This window comes from Tupaia chinensis, unplaced genomic scaffold (genome assembly GCF_000334495.1).
Source record: "Tupaia chinensis unplaced genomic scaffold, TupChi_1.0 Scaffold000652_1, whole genome shotgun sequence".
Lineage (NCBI taxonomy): Eukaryota > Metazoa > Chordata > Mammalia > Scandentia > Tupaiidae > Tupaia > Tupaia belangeri.
In genome coordinates this window covers 1,847,585-1,869,134 of record NW_006160173.1, presented here as the reverse complement: position 1 = coordinate 1,869,134, position 21,550 = coordinate 1,847,585, and the positions used below count along the sequence as shown (strand labels likewise).

General features: G+C 34.6%; 1 protein-coding gene and 1 pseudogene across 2 annotated transcripts in view; both read right to left on the bottom strand.

Annotated features, from left to right (window-relative positions):
• Positions 1-14,108, bottom strand: part of LOC102468802 (U6 snRNA-associated Sm-like protein LSm5 pseudogene) — a 39,115-nt pseudogene extending 25,007 nt beyond the window's left edge.
• Positions 1-21,550, bottom strand: part of CADM2 (cell adhesion molecule 2) — a 1,200,723-nt gene that overhangs the window by 744,255 nt on the left and 434,918 nt on the right. The window lies entirely within an intron of this gene.

The window sequence follows — 21,550 nt, the reverse complement described above, 5'->3', positions numbered from 1 at the left end:
TCAGCCATATTTGTCTCTGCATGCTTTAGGTTACTGCTCTTTAATTCAACACACACACACGCACACACACACACACACACACACACACACATTCTATGTTCATAGAATGAAATACATTGGTATGAGTGTTTATTAGCAAATACTAACTCTGTTTTCTTATTTAATAATTTCATGGCTACACTTTCATTTTGCATTATTTTATATAGCATTTTTTGACATTAGAAACTTTTATTATGGGCTTCTACTGTAAAATTGCATTAATGTATTAAGTAAATATTTATTGTGCAGCTATTTGTGAAATTTATCTGTGGTAACTTAATTGTCTGTAATTAATTATGCTAAAACCTGTAGTTTATTTTTTTGAAATGCTTTATGATTCTATTCTGATCTTAGGATCTGTCTTTGAAGAAAAGTAACTGATTACTTGAATCACATGAAAACATTAATTGAATGTTAGGACAATAAAAAATAAATTATTTATAAATATCTACATTTAATTTGATATTAAAATATAAATAAATTATTGTCAAACTTTTTTGTCATTAAATGTGGGTGGATATCTTAGTACTTCATTTCAAAAGCAGAATAAAACAAAATAATCAACTTAAAAAACAAAAATAATTTGCTTTTTTTAACAGAGACTTTTGCTATAGGGCATGTGTGGTCACCAGAGAGACATAGAAAGAGAGAGAGACAGAAAATAGGAAATCACTACCCATGGGGTTGGCCATGCTGCAATCCTTTCCCCTCTTAGGTCTTGGGCACTATCCATATGCACCTGGCATAAATTTTAAGCAGCTGAGTCTGGGACTTGAAACATGGTCAACTATGTGGGAGTTCAGTGACATAACCATTTTGCTATCTGCTGGTCCCAATATTTTGCTATTTTTAAGCATATAACTGAGTTGAACAGAAGACATCATACTTAATTAAATCTAACATTTTTAATAATTCAAAATTTGATCCCATATAAGTACACATGTGACAATAACCTTGTATAATATAAATTTAAATTAATTTATATACCATATTTATTATAAAATACATGTAATGCTAGGCACTATTACTGTTAGCCTTACCATAAATATTCTAACTTGAAATTTACATTTAACATAAAGGAAAAATAGCAGCATACCAACACAAGTTTTATATATACTGTATTAATAGTTATGAGAAGCTTTGATATAACATTTTAACATGTTTCTTAAAAGGTGTCAAGATTTGAAGTCTCTAGAACTTGGATCAACTGGCTATTAGCTTACTACTTTTTTGTAGTTATCAGGTAAAACTATGCTTCTGAAAACTTGAATACTCTGATAGTTGTGTTTGTTTGTTATTCCAATGGGGCATGTGCAATTGCCAGAAAGAGAGAGAGAAAGTGAGGAATTACTCTCCCCGCCCAGGAGGATGGCTATGTCATGTTTCTTCCTCTTTCATTCTCCTCTCTGGATTTTGGGCACACACGCACAAATGTCTAGCATGTTGTCAAGCCACCAGGTCCAAACCTGGCTATGGGGATTCATCTGCCTTTATCTTCATGCCACCTGCCAGCTCAATAGTTTTAATCAATATTTAATAATCTATATTAAGGTGCTTATGATATCTGAGATGATTTTATGTAACACAAAGAAGTTGCAACTCCACTCTTTAAAAGGAGTCTTCCTTATCATCTAACATCACATTTTACAGAAATATCCATTTATCTATTGCTGACTTCTGCACATACATTGAAAAGTAGAAATGTTTACTAAAGCTTTCTTGCATACAATGTACACTTTTCAAAAGATATTGGGGAATAAGATGAGTCACATTGAAAAACATGAATGCTGAATGTGGCATCAACCCCAGTTAAAGAATAAAAGCCACTGTTGTAGTCTTTAAAGTGTAACAGTTGGCAGTTGTACAAAATGAATTTAATGGAGCACCAAAACATAACAAGTTGAATAAAATGTATTTTTGTTGATGAAAAAAGAAAACAATCTTGTGGGTCACAATTTCTTGATCCCATAAATTCAGATTGCTTTGAAGGGTATAATATTGATTTATAGAGTGTCTTGTTATTACTAAAGGCTATTCCCTTTACTCTGATGCTTTTCTCTTGCAAAAAGAAATGAGATTATACAGCTGATATCATTAAAGTAACAGCAAAATTGCATTAAAATGAAATGTTTTGAGAGTTGAACATGAAAGTCAAAGAGTTTGCCTCCCTCATCTAAATTTCTCCTCTAGAAACCAGTCTCAGTACTCAGATGGGTTTCTGAAGGAAAACAAAACACCTGATATTTTCTTTCAAAGTTCTTTTTCTTTAGTTACTTAACAAATTATGAATTATTTATTTTTACCTTAATCTAAAATCTATGATTTAAAAAATATTATATCTTATACTTGGATGACATAAAATGTAATTTTAGATGCATCCAAAACTATCTGGGATAGGATGTTGATTATAGAGTTAAAATCATTACTTTAGAAAACTGTCTTCAATCCAGGAACACTTAAGCAATCTTTGTGAAATTATGATGAACATAAATGAAATCACAATGTCAACATTTTTTGTTGCTTCTGAGTATCAAACCATTTATTTATATTATCATTATAAATGAAACTAATTCATGCTGCTTAATTCTCTAAATTTATGCTTTTAGTAATTAGTCTTTTTATCTTTTTCAGAAATAACTTAAAGAACCCCACCTTATTAGACAATAGGTATTACATTTTATTGATGGTTACTTCTAATAAATATTAATCAATGCCATCGAGTTCCTTAAAGTAATATATTCAGTTTATTTTGAAATTTGAATATTTACCCTTTGGAAGAGCTCGAAAGGAAACAAAGAACTCCCATTTCTTACTCAATTTTCTTATTTTCATAATAATTCAAAAATAAATACATGCAGAATACTTTTTGGTGGGTACCATGCTAGGTGCTGGGGATTCGACGTGCTGTGGTTTGAATATGCTCCCCACAACTCCAAAAAATGTGTCCAGAAGCAGTGGGGCTTCTGGAAGGTAATTATGATTAAGTCAGGTGTCATAGTGGGTTCCCCATCACTGAACCCTAGCAACTTTGTAAGAAAAAGAGAGATACTAGAGTTGACACAAGGACACAGAAATGAACAGACACAAGCGCTTATCCTCTCGCCATGAGATACCTTGCACTACCTCAGGATTTTGCAAAGATTTCCCACCAGCAGGAGGGCCCCCCTTCATGCGGCTCCTTAACTTTGTACCTCCAGAAACACAAGCTAAATAAAATTTCATTTTTCACCAATTAGTCTGTGACATTCGGATACGAACCAACAGAAAATAGACTAAGAGAGATGCTAAAAAGGACACATTTGACTTGTCCTGATGCAGTTTTCCATCTCACACATGCCAAGTACACTATGCAGACAGGGCACAGTACGGTGCAGCCTGCTGAAGACAGGCGTGAGCAGGAGCAGCAGACTTCAGAAACGACACGAGAGGAAGAGCCACTAAAAGAAAATTGAAACTGAGGTGGAAAGAAAGTCTTTTGTAGGCAGGAACGAAATAAAAAAAAGTGTTGAAGTGTCAGACAACTGGCTTCGTGAGGAAGAAAAACAACCCAGGTGTAGCTGAAACGCAGGGCATAGTGATAAGTCCAGAGAAGGAGGCAGAGCTGGGTCAGGTAAGAGCTTATAATTTACAGAGGGGAGTTTAGATTTTGACGGTGAGGAAAACATTCAAAGTTTTAGGAGGTGGAGTAAGGACACTTATCCATTTTAAAACTTCAAAGCACTGCACTGTGTAATCCACAGTGATAGAGAAAGCATATCTATTATTATTGGATAGAAAGGAAGCCTCAAAAAAAAAAAAGAGTCCTCAAAAATTAGGGACATACTAGATACCATATCATCCCTTTAGACAAACACAATGTTAATTATCCTAAAGGATGCAGCAATGGGACTAGCAGATGGCATAATGAGTATGTCACTGGACTCCCACATGGCTGACCGCAGTTCAAATCCTGGACCCAGTGGCTTGAAAATCATGCTGGGCACGTGTGCGTGCATGCCCAAGATCTCGAGAAGAGAATGGAGGAGAAGCAATTGAGGGTGGCCATATCCCCAAAAGTGATTTTTCATGTTGTCTGTTTCTCTGTGTCTCTCAGATGAGCACGCATGCTCTATAGCAAAAATCTCTCTCTAAAAAGAAAAAGTAGGTAGCAATTATATTCTCAAATATGACCTTAAATTTTGGTGTTCAGATGATATCTGGCATCTCTCATTATGCACCTCAGAAACCATTTCTGTAGAAACAGTGATTAAAATTATTCCAGAGTGTTACCTCATTGGGATTGTCTTGGTTAATTTCAAATTCCTGTAGTTACTAAAATTTTCATTTGTAAAAACAAATGTGCATTTTAAGAATGTGTACTACATTCATTAGTTGGTATACACCTAAGAAAAGTCACATTATAGTACAATTAGCCCTTTAAAAGACAGAAATGGGATAATTCCTCCATAAGTTCTATTATATGTCATGTTTCCATTGGGCAACTTTGACATTAATTATGGATAAAGCAATGGTTTTCCCAAGAATGTCCGGTATTAGAATGTTAGGATGATTTTAATTAGACTCCATCAGTGGGATACGTTTACCTGTGTGCTTGTCCATGTGAAGTGCATATAAATCCTGGCGCATCACCTATGAATTTAAATCAGAAAGCTCATCAACTTCTGTTGGCAAGGTGAAAGATAAAAGCCACAGAAGGTCCTTCCCAGCCTCTGTCACTAATGATAAACAGCATTAACTGCTTCTGTAGACACTAATGCCACTATCTTGGGAACACAGGCAGCTACCATGAGAACTTTACAGCTTCACTAATCATACTTTTGTTTGTCACAAAACACAAAATAAAATCTCAACAAAGAAGCAATAAATATTAGCATTTATGAACAAAAGAAGGTCACATAAATATGTAGATCTCTAAATATGCAATGCATTCTTCATTAACTAAATATCATGTTCATTATTATAAGCTCTTATTATAAGTGATAAAAAATAGAAAATGAGAGCAAATAAAATGAAAGTTGGGGCAGATTCTGTTCCATAGACAGTGTTTCCTATTTAAGATTTGGTGAAATTTTAACAAATGCTTTAATGTTATAGAATATGTATTTGCTTAATTTTTAGTAGAAATATTTCAACTGTGATTGTTAAAAAATGCAAACTTTTCCTCTAGTTCATTGAAAACTGTGTCTTTGTGCCCTTATATTTTAAATGCAAATGTTCCTTTACAATTAAATCTTTGATTTTATAAGAAAAATATTATTATTGGATACATTTTATTGTGCAGTTTATGAAGTTCCACAAGGTACAGTACTTTTGATTTTTAATGTAGAGGTAGTCAAGAAAGGATCGCTCTTAAAAACATCATCAGGGTGGCGTATCTTCATCAAATTAAGAGAACTCTAACAAGTTCAAAATAGTCACCTGTTATGTGTACTCTTCAGGAAAAATACACATGTTTATGAAAGTTGTATAATGTTTAGTTGGCTTTTCATCCTTTAAGATTAATTTTAAATTCATAGTTTCTTGAATGTTTTTTGTGTTCCAAGGCTTCACTTTCTTCTTAGAGTTGGCCTTCTTCATGTCATATTCCTCATCTATTTTCCTCTCATTTTTCCTCCTCTGTTAGATTTCTAAAGAGGTTAATAAAATGATGATTCAAGTAGTTTAATCAACCGATTAGTTAACTCTGCTGCTAATTATCCAAAAACCTTGTCCTGTGGTCCCTGCCGTGAGAGCGTATTAAAAATGGCACCATTACTTCAGTTTCTCAATCCTGTTTACATGTAGTTAATAATGTTTTGTTAAAACTCAAGTGCACGGCCAGCTAGTGGTATGGTGGTGACGGTGGCAGGATCCCACAGGCCCAACTAAGCAGTTCAAGTCCCAGACATGGCAACTTGGAAAACACACTGGCACATGTGCATGCGTGCTCAGTTTCTCAGGAAGCGTGAAAGAGAAAGACTGGGCCTTGGCTTTCCCCCATTTCCCCCCAGGAGGTGCTTTCTCACTTTCCTCTCTTTCTCATTTTCTCTCAGTTTCTTTCCAACTAGCATACATGTTATAGCAAATTAAAACAAAGTAAAAAACAGTTCAAGTGCAGTTAGGTAACATGCACATAATGTAGGCAACACGTATTATAAAGCAGAGTATGCCTTTTAGAAGTACACCAAAGGCACAAGACAGTCTAGTGCAAGGATCTACAGTCCAAGGGCTTGGTCTTCATTGAGAGTCTCTGTTTCTTTCTTTCTTTCTTTCTTTCTTTCTTTCTTTCTTTCTTTCTTTCTTTCTTTCTTTCTTTCTTTCTTTCTCTTACCTGTAAGGTAAAATAATGCTACTACTTCTTTCATAGAGTTCCTGTGAAAATTACATTATATAATACATATTAAGTGCTTACCATAAACACTAATCATAATATGTACCCACTGACTATCCATTATGATTTCTATTTAGGTACCTGTAAATATGGTTATTGAAATATACATAATAATAAGGAAATGATCAAAAACTCATTTGTTCACTGGTGTGAATGTCATGCAATGATTAAATGCCATGTAATAGCCTGGAGAATATGTTACTGATGTGCTTATGGGAGGAGTTAATAATTAGGAATTTTTTGAATTCAGAATTAGAAATAAAATATTAAAAATAATTATTTAGGGCTAACAGCTGGTGGTTAAGGTACCAGATACCACATGCCCAACTGCATGGTTTGAGTCCTGAACCTGGTGGCTTCAAAATCACACTGGGAGTGTGTGCAGGTGCACCCCAAATCCCAAGAAGACATTGGATAGAGGATGATTTCTCATTCTCCCTCTCACTCTCACTCTCTCTCTCTGTCTTTGTCCAGTGAGTGCATGCACCCTAGAGCAAAATTTTTAAAATTCATATTATTATTTATATAAATTGAGAGAAATAAGAGTATTTTTAAAATTCCTTTTCTTTAATTGCCAGAAGGTGTTTGTGCTAGAGAAAGAGAGAGACTGACACCCCCAAATGGGGTTGTTCACTCTGGAATCCTGTTTCTTCACTTCCTTCACCCCATCAGGATTTGGGGCACACATGTACATATAGCCAACATGCTTTTTAAGCCACAAGGGTAGGATTCAAACCAGTTGCCGATGCATTAATCACTGCCTTAAGGGGTCAGCCATATACACTCATTACTTTTAAAAGATTATTTATTTATTTATTCCATGAGTGAGAGAGAGAGAGAGAGAGAGAGAGAGAGAGAGAGCGCATCTCCAACAGGTTATGATGCCATGACCCACACCCAGCTTTCACTAATCCCAATCATGGGCCCATGTGTGCCTGGCATATTCACTGTTCTCTAGACCTGAGCCTAGAACCTTCCCATATTTATCAGCCTCAGAGAACTTATTTTAGGGTTATACCATTGTCATTTTTTAAAAAGCAGTTCTTCGTCTGACGAATGCATGTGCCCTATAGTGAAAACCTCTCCAAAAAAAAAAAAAATAATAAAAAATTAAAAAAATAAAAAAATAAAAAAAACAGTTCTCTTTGTTCTTTTTTTTTTCCTTTCTTTTTTTTTTTTTTTTTTTTTTTTTTTAGAATGGCTTTCTTTTCGTTCTTTTTTTAATTTTTTTCCCCTAACTTGCTAGAGAGAATATACACTCTCTTGAGAAAAATAGGGGGAGAGAGAATAGGGAGAAGTCATCCCCTATGGGAAGATGGTCATGCTGCAATTCCTTCTCTTCCAGTCTCCTCTCAGGATTTGGGGCAAGTGCACATATACGTCCCATGTGTTTTCAAAGCTACCTGGCCCATTACTTGAACTCCACAGCTGGCCATGTGGGATATTTGCCATTGAGTGCATAAATGAAACACAGAGACAGAGAGAGAGGATCTTCCAGTAGGGTGTGGTCATCCCACAATCTTTCTAATTCATCGTCTGTCAGGATTTTGAGTATGTGTGCACACACCCCTGGAATGTTCTTCTAGCCATTCAGCTGGGATTCAGAACTCAGTCAGCCATGTGGGTCTGGCTTTCCATGCACACCACTTTACTTACCTGCTGTGAAATGTGCCCAGCCTTTCATTATTCTTTCTTTTCTTCTATTTGCAATAGGGCATGTATATTCATGAGAGAAAGAGGAGAAATTCCCCTTCCCCTGCAATGAGTAGTGGTCATACCACAATCCATTCTCCATTTCTCCATCCTTTTGAGATTTGGGGCACACATGTACATGCACTCAGGTGTTTTACAAGTCACCAGGGCTGGGATTTGAACTGCTGTCAACTATGTGAGATCAAGCTCTCTTAAACACTAGCTCTCTTAACCTCTCCCCCCATTCATTATAACTAAAAAAGGTAATCAGTTTACCTTGTCTATAATTAAAAATCTGATTAATTGTTACTTTAAAATTTATTTTCTATTATTTTATTTCCTTCTGGGGAGCTGAGAGGGCAATGAATTTGTCTTTATTGAGACACAAGAGAAATGGAGCAAGAACATGAGATTGAAAGAAAAAGTGAAGTTGTGGGGTGAAAAAAAATGGAGTAAATAGATTTGTCTGAAATCCCAACTTTTTAACTTTGCAGCAGTATTAGTCTAGCACAGCATTTCACTTCTCTCAACTTGAAATTCCCGTCCTTTAAATGTGAGTAGTATGCATGTATCATAGTGTTGTTTAGGGGATTACAAATATGTATTAAAGCACATGTTTGGCGATCTGCATTTGACACACCGTAATCTCTTCAGATACTATTTATTAAATAGATAAATAACTAAATGGTCTTTTTACTCAAGGAAAGATCTAAATTCGCAAATATGACAATGTATAACTAGTGAATTGGAAAAAGGCTTTTAGCACTATGCTATATTTCTAGTACGAGATCCAAAAATATCTGAACATTACAGATGTGTACCAGAATTCCTATATGGTAAAACTGAAATTACTTTGTTTGCCCTCTATTCGGTTAAAATGGCTCTAGATGATCTTCAGAAATCAAGTGCGAATAGCTCTAATGAATATATAAACAAAATCCATAAAATCTGATCAATGTAAATGTAACTCAGCATTTGTAAGCACCAATGTCATTGACTATCTATATGTAGTTTTCCTCTAAATGTATTTGTTTTTTGACACTCTTTTTAGATAATAACAAAACATTTATTTTGATTTTGCTTTTTCATGTGAAAACATTTCTTTTAATCCACGAAACATATATTCTCAAAATACACTTTGGACCATTTATTATCACATTTTTAGTTTTTAAACAACTTGGAAAATTTTAGTGATGATTTCTTTTAGGAGTCCTGTATACAATTATTTTTTTTCTTTACCACAAGAACACTTGAGGGATTTGTCAAAGACTGATGACATACAGTCGATGGATTATCCAGATACTTTTCTCTACCTCTTTAAGATATGACTGTTTCATGGCTCTTCAGATTAGAGGAAAAGACAGAAAATTAAGTCCAAAGAACAGGGCTACTCTATGTCAAAAAATCTACCAGTGGCCAACAGCACGAGTGCAGAGGAAATACAATGTTCTGTGATACTGAGACTACATGGTTCATGTCTTGATAGCTTCCAGTACTCATGTACCTGCCCCTGACACTGGTTGGATGCCACTAGGAGGAACTATGGCATGAAGGTCATGCTGGAGGTCTCACTCTCTTCCTCCCACCTGTCCACGCCGAGCCCACCCTCTATTGTGGAAGAAATGAGCAAATAAACTTTAAAAGAGAAAATAATATAAGAATCAATAGGTGACCTTGTGGTTAAGATGCAAGATTACCACATGGCCCACTGTGACTTAAGTCCTCGATCTGGCAACTTGAAAATGATTCTGAGTGAGTTCACATGTGTTGTCAAAATCCCAAGATGAGAATGGAGGAGAAACGATTGAAATGTGATCATCACCCTTAGAGGGAGGCAGATTTCTCACTTTCTCTGTCTCTATCTGTCTCAAAAACAAACAAACAAAAAAACCTGTTGTGTCTGAAATAAGGTGATAGAGAAGAAAAGTAAAAAGGCATCCCTCTAAAGTGGGTGGGCCTGCTACAATCTCTTCTCCTCCATTTCTCTTTTTGGGGTTTTGGACATGCATGCACATGCACCCAGCATGGTTTTTTAGCTGCTAGGTCTAGAACCATGACTAGAACCATGCAGTTGGTTATTTGGAATCCAGACACCTTAACTACCTTGGCACTGGCTGGTCCTAGTAGAATGCCTTAAGAAGAACTTACATCAGCACATTGGTTCAATTCTCCCTCATTAATCTTTGAGACTCTTACTCTAATTTAGATTCAGCATTTCACTGTAGTAAATTGCTATATAATCAGAATTAAGATCTCTAGGGACCAGCAGTTAGCCTAATAGCTATGTCTCTGAACTCCCATGTTGTCAACTGTGGTTCGAGTCCCAGATCCAGTGACTTAAACTCATGCCGGGCACGTGTGCATGCGTGCCCAAGATCCCGAGAGGAAAATGGAGGAGAAGGAATTCTGGCGTGGCCATCCCCCCGGGGGGTGATATTTCATTTTCTGTCTCTCTCTGTCTTCCTGGCGATCACACACTCTCAAACAAAATAAAATAAAATAAAATAAATAATAATAAAAAATAAAACAAACAAAAAGAACTCTCCAAGAAAAGAATTAAGTTCTATAAAAATACCATCTTCCTTCATAATATATTCAGTCCTCAAAATCATTATGCAAAATTATTTAAAGAGAAGGGATTTATATGATTTTTTTAATAAGATGGAAATCATTTACAATTACATGATATGTTATTTTATTTGTTTGCCTGTTTTTTCGTTAGACTTTATATTCTCCAGGATAAAGTAAAATAGTTGGATTCAGTCTAGTTTCTTCATCCTAATGTGGCTGGAGGAGGGTCACAAGCAAAGATGGCATTAAATGCTCAGCCACTGATTAGGTAGGCAACTGAGACAAGGAAGGTATGCAATGAAGTGTCCTTAAATAGAGAGAGAGGAATGAGTTAGCCCCTTCCTAGCTCATCTCTGTGTAGCCAAACTCTCTCCCAAATAACAACAACAACAACAAAATGTATTATCCTTCTTGCCTGGATAAAGTATGTTTTGTTTGAAAGATCACATTTATAATTTTTTTTCTTTAATTTATACTTCTAGGATATATGTGTATGTTAAATACTTGAAGAAGGCAAAATAAATGTAGATTTTATATTTCTGCTAAAATCTTTCTTCAGGTACATAGATAAGTTCTGTATCTGATCATCTCCTTTCTCTGATAATAGATACTTATTTTATTACTGTGAAAAAATTAAGAATTGCCTGCAGGGAAATGTCTGATAATAATATCGGTCCACACAATGCTTAGCCCACTCCCCTCTAATCATTTGTGCGTACAATAGCTAAAACACCACTTTAGACACTGTATTCTTTGCTCTTCCTTGTAACAATTGTTGAAGATAAAATTAGATCATCAGAAGCTAGTGGTCTGTGAAGGACACAATGCCTCTCTATCACTGTTGAACAATAGTTAGTGATGTATAATCCAGAGCCTTGAAACCGAAAAGTTATAAGTATTCAAGAGCTCTAGTCACACGCAAAATTCAGTTGATAATAGCTTTAGTAATTGCAAAAATTATTGAAAAGACATCTCTGCTAAGGTGCAATAAAAATATACCTAAATTAATTTTTGTGAATAATTCATTAGTATTTTTGTAGTTCAATTATTTCTCTCCTCTGTTGTAGCATAAACACCCCCCCCACAAAAAATTCAAATAAGAGTATTCTGTTCCAACTATTTCACTTTTGAGGTCATATGATAAGTTTCAGGTATCTAACAACAGATTCCTGATTCTCAAATATATCTATGTCTCTCTCTCTCTCTCTCTCTGTGTGTGTGTGTGTGTTTAGAGTTTAGAAGGAAGCTTAAAAATGGTGATAGAAAACAATGATAGGTATACCACTACATTTTTTTAGTCTTTTTTTTTTTTCAATTCAAATCACAGGGCTGAAAATAGTCAATAGAAAATAGCGTAGCATGCCTATACAATATTGGTTTTAGAAATAATGTATGGTATGTGCCTGTAAACCATGGATTCCCCCCTTTGTAAAAAGATATTAGAGATCATTGAATGTTTAATTACAGAAAAGTCCATCGTTTCTTGCTACACATTTAATTAGTCTGTTTTTTGTTGCTTATCAGGTTTAATATAGTTAATGCTATGTTATATAACTTTTCTAACAAAAGCTGTGTTGAAAGCCATTAAAAAAAGAAGAAAAAGAAAAGAAAAAAAAAGAAATAATGTATACTATGGTGGAAGCATTCCAGAGAATGGCCACTTTTCTTTAATTCCTATACAATTCAACATTTTATTAACCTATTCAGTAGAGAAATATTTAATGATCTTTTATTCCTTTCCGGACACTTCCATGGGAACAAATTATATAATGAAATTGCATTGTCTCTTCCCAAGGACCTTATGATCTTGATCTGAAGTTCCCGGCAACAAAAAGAAATTGTGAACGAGAATCTTAATGGTTTAAGAACGTATAGAAAAGGTGATTCGGCCATCTTTGGTATTATTCTATTTCTAAGTAAAATTTTGGTCCAGTAGAATGTATTCTTTCCTTTTGCATCTCCTCTCCACATTACATTAGAGCCAGATAGATACAAAATAAATACTTGTAAATCTAGAATGATAATAATAAGGCATTTTATTTACGTGTTTGTTAGCAAGAAACAAATGTGACTTGCAAGTAAATTTAAAGTATCTTAGATTTCTTAAGTGGTTATTTATGAATCATGTTATCAAAATTATTTTTATTAGAGTGTATATGAATATTAAATTACATTTTTAATTTTGATATCACATGTCAAAAAGTACATTAATTGGGCACATCAAATTACAGTATATTTATTCTCTTTTACAAAGAACACATTCCCTTTGAGAAGTCAGTAGAAAATACATGCTATGTAAAGGAAGTCAATGATATATTTTATCTCTAATAGTCTTAAATCCAGTTGATCCAATGTTCATTTGAAATAATGTAGGGGATCAGCCATTGGCGTAATGGCTATATCACTGAACTCCCATGTAGTCGGCCATGGTTTGAATCCTGGACAACAGTGGCTTGAATTCACACCTGGCACATGTGTGTGCATGCATTTGTATTTTATAAAAATTTAAAATTTGATTATATACTTTAAAAAGAAAAGAAATGGTTAACATGAAATAATAAGAAAAATTACTAATTCTGGAAAGAAGCACGTGCCAGTTATCGAGTGACAAATAAATAACAGTTTTAGTATTAATACAGATATTTATTTTTTAAACAGACATTTCTAATGCATTTAAGAAAAATGAAACCATTAAATTAGCTTATTAATTTTATCTGAGTTAATTATTATACAAGTACTTAGAGCCTTGTTTATATAATATGGTGACTTCTCCCCCTGTGGTTAACACTTTTCTACTAAAAGCCTTAGATCTCTCTCCTTTCAAAGATTATAAATGAAAAATTACCACAAATAACAAGCCTAACAAAACAACATTCTGACTGCATTGTCATATTTATTATAAAACACTTGGTTCACTGCATTTTGGCATTTTATACAACTGGTTCTGACAGTGATTAACATGGTTTGGGCTTCTGTAGTTTCACCCAAGAGAAATAAAACACCAAAATCTCCGCAGGTGTGTAATGGGCCAGAGATTTACAATCTGTTCTGCAAAGTCAGACTTCAAAGACTTGAAAAAATTCTAAAGTTGGCAATGCCTCTATCATCGCTATTATTTAAGAAATTTTCTGTATTTCAAAAGGAACTGTGCAGCTCTTTGCAAAGATTTCATCTCCAATTTGACTTCTGAGAAGTTCTTTCAGAAGGTAATTTCCATTATACATCTGCACATGGCAGGTGAGCAGAAAGTACCTATATGAAACAGCAAACTAAATAATTAAGTATTTACTTGTAGTTCCAAGGAGACTTCACTTACCTGAAGTGTGTTGCATAGCTTAACTGATGCTAAGGAGTAGTTGGGAAGTACCCAGGTAATTACCAAATGACAATCAGGCGGCAGCACCTGGGCTATGGCAGCCCCAGGACAAGTGCCCATAATTGCTTCCGTGATTGCTTAGTGTGAACCTAATATAAAACTTACCCAATTAGGGTCAGAATGCACATGATCATTTCAATTATAGAAATGTTCATCTTCCTGAGAGCTGCTCGTGGGGGAAAAGTTCAAATAGTGCTCTTCCAGTGTTTTAATGTGAGAGTTACCTATTTTCGTGGATATTCATGTCTAGACGTGTGCTTGACATAAAGCACAAATGATTCCATCTTTTAGAATTTTCCACTTAGGCGTTTGCAAATGTTGTGTGAGTAGTTTACCATTCCATAAACAAACAACAAATAAAAACAGGACAAGTCAGTGGCAGATTACTTTCTTTAAACTTCAAATCTGTTCATAAATTTCAGTGAAAGCACCTAGTAATCTCTCTGTCAACCAAGGCTATTACTAACAGAAATGAAATAAATTGAATAATGGGCCAATATTTTTAGTCAATTTAACCACCAAAGGTTTTGATTGCTATGATATTCTGCCTGAAGTATAGTTCTCTTTACTTCAAGTACATTTGTTGAAAATTGTCAAGGTCGTAGATGCACACATTAACTCTAGCAGTCAGGGTGGCAAAGGGAAAAGTCTCTTCCATTACAGCAGATTTTGAATTTCATTCCAACACGCTTCAGCAGCTCATCAACCTTATTAAAAAGAGGACTCCAAATTCCAGATTCCTGAATAAGGTCTAGGTACTATAATTGTTTTTATAATCAAAGAAAACCACAATACTTTTCCCAAGCTTCATGTTTTAAGAATATAAATATGAGTCAAATACTCATTTGTCAAATGTTTTTCTTAAAAGTTAAAAAGAAAGATTGAATTGAAAATGTGCCACCAAAATTTGATTAGGATGTGAACAATAGCATTTTGTCATTATACAATACTATAGACCCCTAAACTTACTCCTTGTTCGCTTCTTCTGATATTTTTTTGTTGTAAGAACAAGCATACACTCCAGAACAAGTATCAGAACCACGAGGGTACGTTCCTCAGCTTCGTTTCCTGACTGAAGTTATTGCATCCATCTGCCAGGATACTTTAGCAAGTTTCAATCAATAATGTTAACCTGAAGCCAGCATTGACCTAACTGAACTTGAACCTATCGTAACATTTTATTACAAGATTGGAGGGTGTAATAATTTATTGTTTTAAAATAATAAAAATAGTGTTATGTTTACATAAAAGCCATAATTTAGATAGTGATGTTAATTTGGAGAGTATGATGTGCTTTAATCTTGCATTCTGCTTGCCGTTCTGTGACAGCAATGCTGAAGCCATCTGAAGGTTACAAACAATGCTCACTAATAACGAGCTCTTATGTCCTTGTAGGTTTCACTTTGATGGATATCCATAGTGTTTCCCCATGACATAATTCTACTGGGGAAAAACACGTCTTGAAAACACAGCTTGTACTTTCACCTTCAGATATAACTAGAGTGATTTTTAAGAGAAAAATAAGCAAAAAACTGAGGGCTAAATGTACATTTTTGTCATAGACCTGCTAACATGTTTATGGCACTGCCTGATTTAATTGGTAAAAAATAAACACGCTAAAAAGAAAAGTTGACAGAATAGAATGCTTTCTGTGCAGTATACATTTTAAAAATCCATCCTTTTAGTCATGAAACAGCAATACCATTCTAATAAGACAAAGATAGCACATGCTTTCTCTGAAAAACCTTTTTAATAAAACATTAACATAAGCTAATCTCTATGTTTCAATGCTCATTTTAGTAGAGGGATTATAGACAGTCTCAAGAAGTCCTTCAGCATTTTCTAGTACTATCTAATATCATATTATAACCACAGGACAATGAAGGATGAACACACACATAGAACGTAAAAGGTCTCTTTCAGATGCTTCCACTGTCTATATAAAAATATGAAATCAAAGTTCTATAGTCCCTTACATAAATACAATACTAGGCACTAAATATATTAAGATGGGTATGTTTCATATGAATACTAAACTGTTTTTCTTTAAAAAAAAATAAACTCTGAAGTTGTTAGCATTTGTTACACAAAAGATCTCTTGGGGTGTTTGGGGATTTTAATTCTGGTGCAGTTTAACATGAAATGTTATCCACTGAATCCATAGGTGTTTCAATTAGAAGTTACTTTTCTATTTGTGTTATATTTTCTTTCTATGGACTTCCAGATTTCAATATAAAAATGACCTCATTGATTTACCTCTGACAAATATCTGCTTCAGAAATTATGTATATTAGTTATCTTTCTCACTATATTCACACTATGAAATGACCTTATATAAAACTCAGTACAAGGAGGAATATGTTTAGAAATTGTGTGTGAGGTGATCACAGAAACCCATTATTTCCTTAACAAGTTTTTATCTCCACCTCTTGTGCAGTGCTGTGGAGCCTAGAGATTCTATAAACACAGGACCAGAGGTGTTCGTGAGACTTTGAGTATTCAGGCAGAAAACAGCTGTTGTAACTCTCATATAACAATGTAGACTTTATCCATGATAGCATGTCAGCCTAAATGATTTACTGAAAGTATACAATGAATTCCACAGAGATGCTGTGAGATTCTCCATACAAAACATACGCTCATAGATATGTAGGTGAATTTTGATATGCCTTTGTGTATTTCTTTCTAGATTATAATATAATATCTCAGTATTAGGGGATATGTGACAATAGAAAATTGCTAGCTGTCTAAAACTATAAACATGTGAATAAAACACCTTTAAACAGACACTGGCAACAGATACATACATGATACAAGCACACTGGATAAAATTCTTGCGTACACATTTTTATAAAATGAAAGCACAAATGGAAACTTCCTTCCCCTACCTCCCAACAATCTGTCGCTCATTATGTAAAATACTTTAATGCTGATTTATAGGTGAACATATAGAGAAGTTATCAAGGACAGTCTTTCATTAGGTTTTTGAAAAGTAGTTTCTAAATATATACATGTCACTTTAATGAAAAGAGTGATGATAGTAATTTCTAAATGACCTACAGATGTGTTTATATAGCACCTGCCTATCTCTATGGGGCAAATTTTTCATTTAAATTCACATACTTCAAATGGGGGAGTATGGGCCATTGAAGATACAATTATTTGGTTATTCATATGAAGAAATCTAGCAATTTCCTCAAATAGGGTGTTTTTGATAAGTAAAGTCTGAGTATTTTGAAAGACAGAAAAGAGACTTCCTCTTTTACTTCAAATTGTTATATCTGAAAAGTAGAACTGTTAGGAGACACTTCACCTGCTTTAGCAAACATACAGCTATCCTTGTACCAGGGAACATCTGGTTTTGAAAAGGTGAGATGTAATTACTGCAGAAAGATCTGAGCTTTTCCATATGCCTAATCTCATTGGGCAGGCCCTGGAATTTGCTGGAGGTTCAAACAGAAGTTCTATGGGCTTAATTGTTTTTGAAAATCATTCCCAAAGCTCATGCTATTCCAAATCCCATCCAGAGCTGTTGGTAATAAAACGTTCTCTCTTAGGGTCTTTTTCTTGGATGCTGGAGTCCATTCTTTCCCAACATGTTCAGAAAACATCAGCTCCCTTTGCAATACAATATATATGTACTTGCTTTCTTAAGTCATCGGTAGAGATGGCTAGCTGTCCACACAGTAGTCACAGAGAAGGGTTTTGGTTAACGTGGCTTCCAAGAAAGGATTATATTTCCTTGCTCCACTCACATCAAGACATAGCTTTATGAGTAGGTCTCACTAATGTGGTTTTTAAGAGGCTGGTTGGTCTTCTCTTTTCTCTGGTCCCTTCTGCTGCACAGGAGCATAATTTGAGACCCTGTGCTATGGTGTTGTTGCAAGATGGAAATAACTTGAATATTAAACATTAGAAAGGCACTTTTAAAATTATTTTATTCAACTTTATTTATTTATGTACTTATATATTTTTAATTTGACCACAGAGGAACAGAGAGAAAGAGAGAGAGGGAAAGCGAGAAAGCAGCCTCCAGGTCCAGGACTCAAACTGTGGTCAACCATGTGGGAGTCCAGTGCCCTTAACCACCATTCCACCTACCAGCCCAGAAGTCACTTTTTATCATGCTGTGTTCACGTTGTGCTATTAGATAACAAAAACCAAAAAGCATCTGTCCAACCACTATAATTTGGTAAAGTATATGTACAAGGTGCAAGTGTTATCATCAGAATGTCAGTGCCCTCACTGTGCTTGTCAGTTAAAGATCAGATGTTCCATTCAATAATTATTCACTGGTATTAAAAAGAAAAATTGTGAGGACTATAGATAGACTCAGCCCCTGAGTTTTAGGTTCCTTCTCAGCAAAGCAAAGCCCACGGCAAACAAAGAAAAGAAGAAATCGTCAACTAACATGTAAGCGAAGACTTTCCACTTTAACCAAAGATGTTACATTTGTCTTTGTTTTGCAAAAACTTTAAATTTTTTTTTTTGGTGTTTTTCTTTTGTTTTGTTTTGCCAGCTCCTCTTTTCTTTTATGCTGTTTCTTTGGGATAAAATATCCTATGATATAAGTTTATTCTATGGTTTAGAAAAGAAAGAGTTGAATAAATGCAGATTATAAATACAGTGTGCACTGCTGGCATAATTTAAAATCTACATTTAAGCCCGTGGGTGGCAGCATGAGCAAAAGCAAAGAATGAGAGTAGTATGATAAAGAAGTGGTACCACAGATGGTTCTCTGAAGCTTCAGGATGTATTTGAATCAAAGGAGTAATCTGGTGAGTTCTACAACAAGTGGGAGACAGTGTTGAGGGGAACTAGTCCAGAGTTGAGAACACTAGTTTGTAACAATACTCTTCTGAAGTATTGATATAATGTAATGAGGACATGAATCAGGGCAGTAACAATAGGGTGTCAAAACTGGAAGCACATTTGTGAACAAATCAGAAGGCAAAATCAATAGGACCTGGTATTTAATTTGATTAACAGAATTTGTGAGAGAAGGTAAGACAGATTTGGCCTACACTAAATGAATTAAATATTCCAAGAGTTGCCAGTTTAAAAGGAAATATGGTTAACTCAATTTCTGTTACATTAAATTTCAACTCTCCATATGATATAGAAATTGTGATGCTCAACTAGCAGTTAGATACATGAATCCAAAGACCAGAAATAAAAGTCTGACCTGAAAACAAATATTACTTATGGAAGTCAGCTTTTATGTTCTTGTTTATGTATAAGTTTGCAACTATGTTTTGAGACATGTTTTAATATATCATATATTTTATGTATAAAAATATGTATTTTCTATGTATGTCACATTTAAAATGTATTTACTGTTTTATTAAGTAACAACAGTAGATGAGTCACTAAGAATGAAATCCTTAAGCTTTGTCAAAAATGCACATACTATTTCTGTGTTCTACTTGCTAGTGTTTTTAATGCTATCTTTTTTTTTTTTTTGGAGAGGTTTTTTTTGTGCTATAGGGCGCGTGTGCTCGCCAGACAAACAGAGAGAGACAGAGACAGAAAGCGAGAAATCACCCCCCAGGGGGGATGGTCATGCTGCAATCTCTTCTCCTCCATTCTCCTCTCAGGATCTTGGGCACGCACGCACATGCGCTCGGCATGAGTTTTAAGCCAGCGGTTCCGGGAAGCGAACCGCGGTCGGCTACATGGGAGTCCAGCGATATAGCCATTACGCTAACTGCTGGTTCCCTTTAATGCTATCTTCAGTAATAATCTAAACACTTAATCTGATTAACTTATTTAAATCACTCACACAGTTTCAGAGAAACTATTTTATATTTCTCAAAATGAACAAATTGGTTTGTATTTATCTTTTGTACGTGTGTAAACTTTTTCAGTTTAATTTCATATACAATTTACCATGATTATCAAATTATCAGAAGTCTTTGACACAATTATATTATGGGAAAAACTGAACTTAAATGCTTTGTTAGAGAATTACCAATATGATTTCTTACACAGGCTTCAACTACCTACATAAAATTGTGCAATTTATATTTAAGTATAGCAATTTAATTTAATTTTAAAAGAAAAAAATTTGTTATCACAAATCTTGGGTCTTATTTCTTGCATCATTTGCAGTGTGCCAGACACCATGGACAACGCTGCAAACATCAAGTTAAATAAAATGCTGTTTTCTTAACTTGCTTATTGTTAAGTTAAGAAAGATTATTTTCCCCATTTTTTCTCTTCTCCACAAACAAAAGGCATGCCAATATTGATCTGGAATAAAGAGAATCAGAGAACTGGCAGTTTGATCTAAGGAAAGAGAGTCTTAAGATCAATTTTATGTCCAAGATGTCCATTCTCATCTACCCCAACAGGAAGAATTTATTTCATATTCATAATTCATCCTGAGACTATGCTCTAGAACATGTTGTCCAGAGAATGTGCTCTAAAACATGTCTTGTTATATCTGGTGCCCAAGAGATTACGTCTTTAATTCATTTTCATTCCATGCACATTGCCCCATCTCCACCTATGTATGTCCCACAAGTACTTTGAAATTGTTCTTCCCAGCTTTAAAAATGCAGTGCAATGCTATGCTGAGAATACTTCTTCATGGACTTAGATGACTTTGAAAATCTCAACAAAAGGATAATAAGAATAGACAGAGATTAATCCATTTCTTTTAGAAAGGCTGCCTTTTAGTCCCAGAGAAATATGCTCATTTGCATGGTTGAAATATAGCATACTGAGTTCCTTAGCCCCTTCTACCCTTCTCAGTCAAGCCTAACACCCATGAATCACTGGCAAGTGTAATGAGGCTGTAAAAGAAGACATCCTGGTAGAAGGATTGTGCCAGGTCCCTAAGGAATCTTGAGACAATGATTTATATTTGTTTGAATTTACAAAAAAATATTGTCACATTATAAAATGTTTCAGGAATGACCAACTGCTACTCTGCAGTTGATTTTGCACAGTTTTACATAAAATGAATGTACTCTCTGTAAGTTTCTTTCTTATTTGCAGCTTCAATTTTTCATTAAAATCAATGTTTGGTTAACAAGGCACTAAAATAGCCTTAGTCTTAAAGTCATCCATTTCTGATTCACATATGTATTATTCTGTTAATTAACAATCAACTTAGTACACAGTGATTATGTCTTCATAGTAAATATTTCTTGTGGATGTTACACATAAACAGCTTTTATAAGATTGGTGTTTGATTTCTCTCAAACATGTTATCAATTTTATTGGCTATGCTATTTTTTTCTTTGGGTCTATCATTCTTCAAATAAGCTAGTCTAATTCATCCTAGTGAATGCTTTCTGAAAGTAATTAGGTACATGAAACTGCATTTTCAGCTCACTTGGATTTTTTTTTTTTGTTTTTTTTTTTTTTGAAGAGGTTTTTGCTACAGGGCACGTGCCCTCACCAGAAAGAGAGAGAGAGACAGAGAGACAAAAAGTGAGAAATCATCCCCCACGGGGGATGGCCACGCTGCAATCCCTTCTCCTCCATTCTCCTCT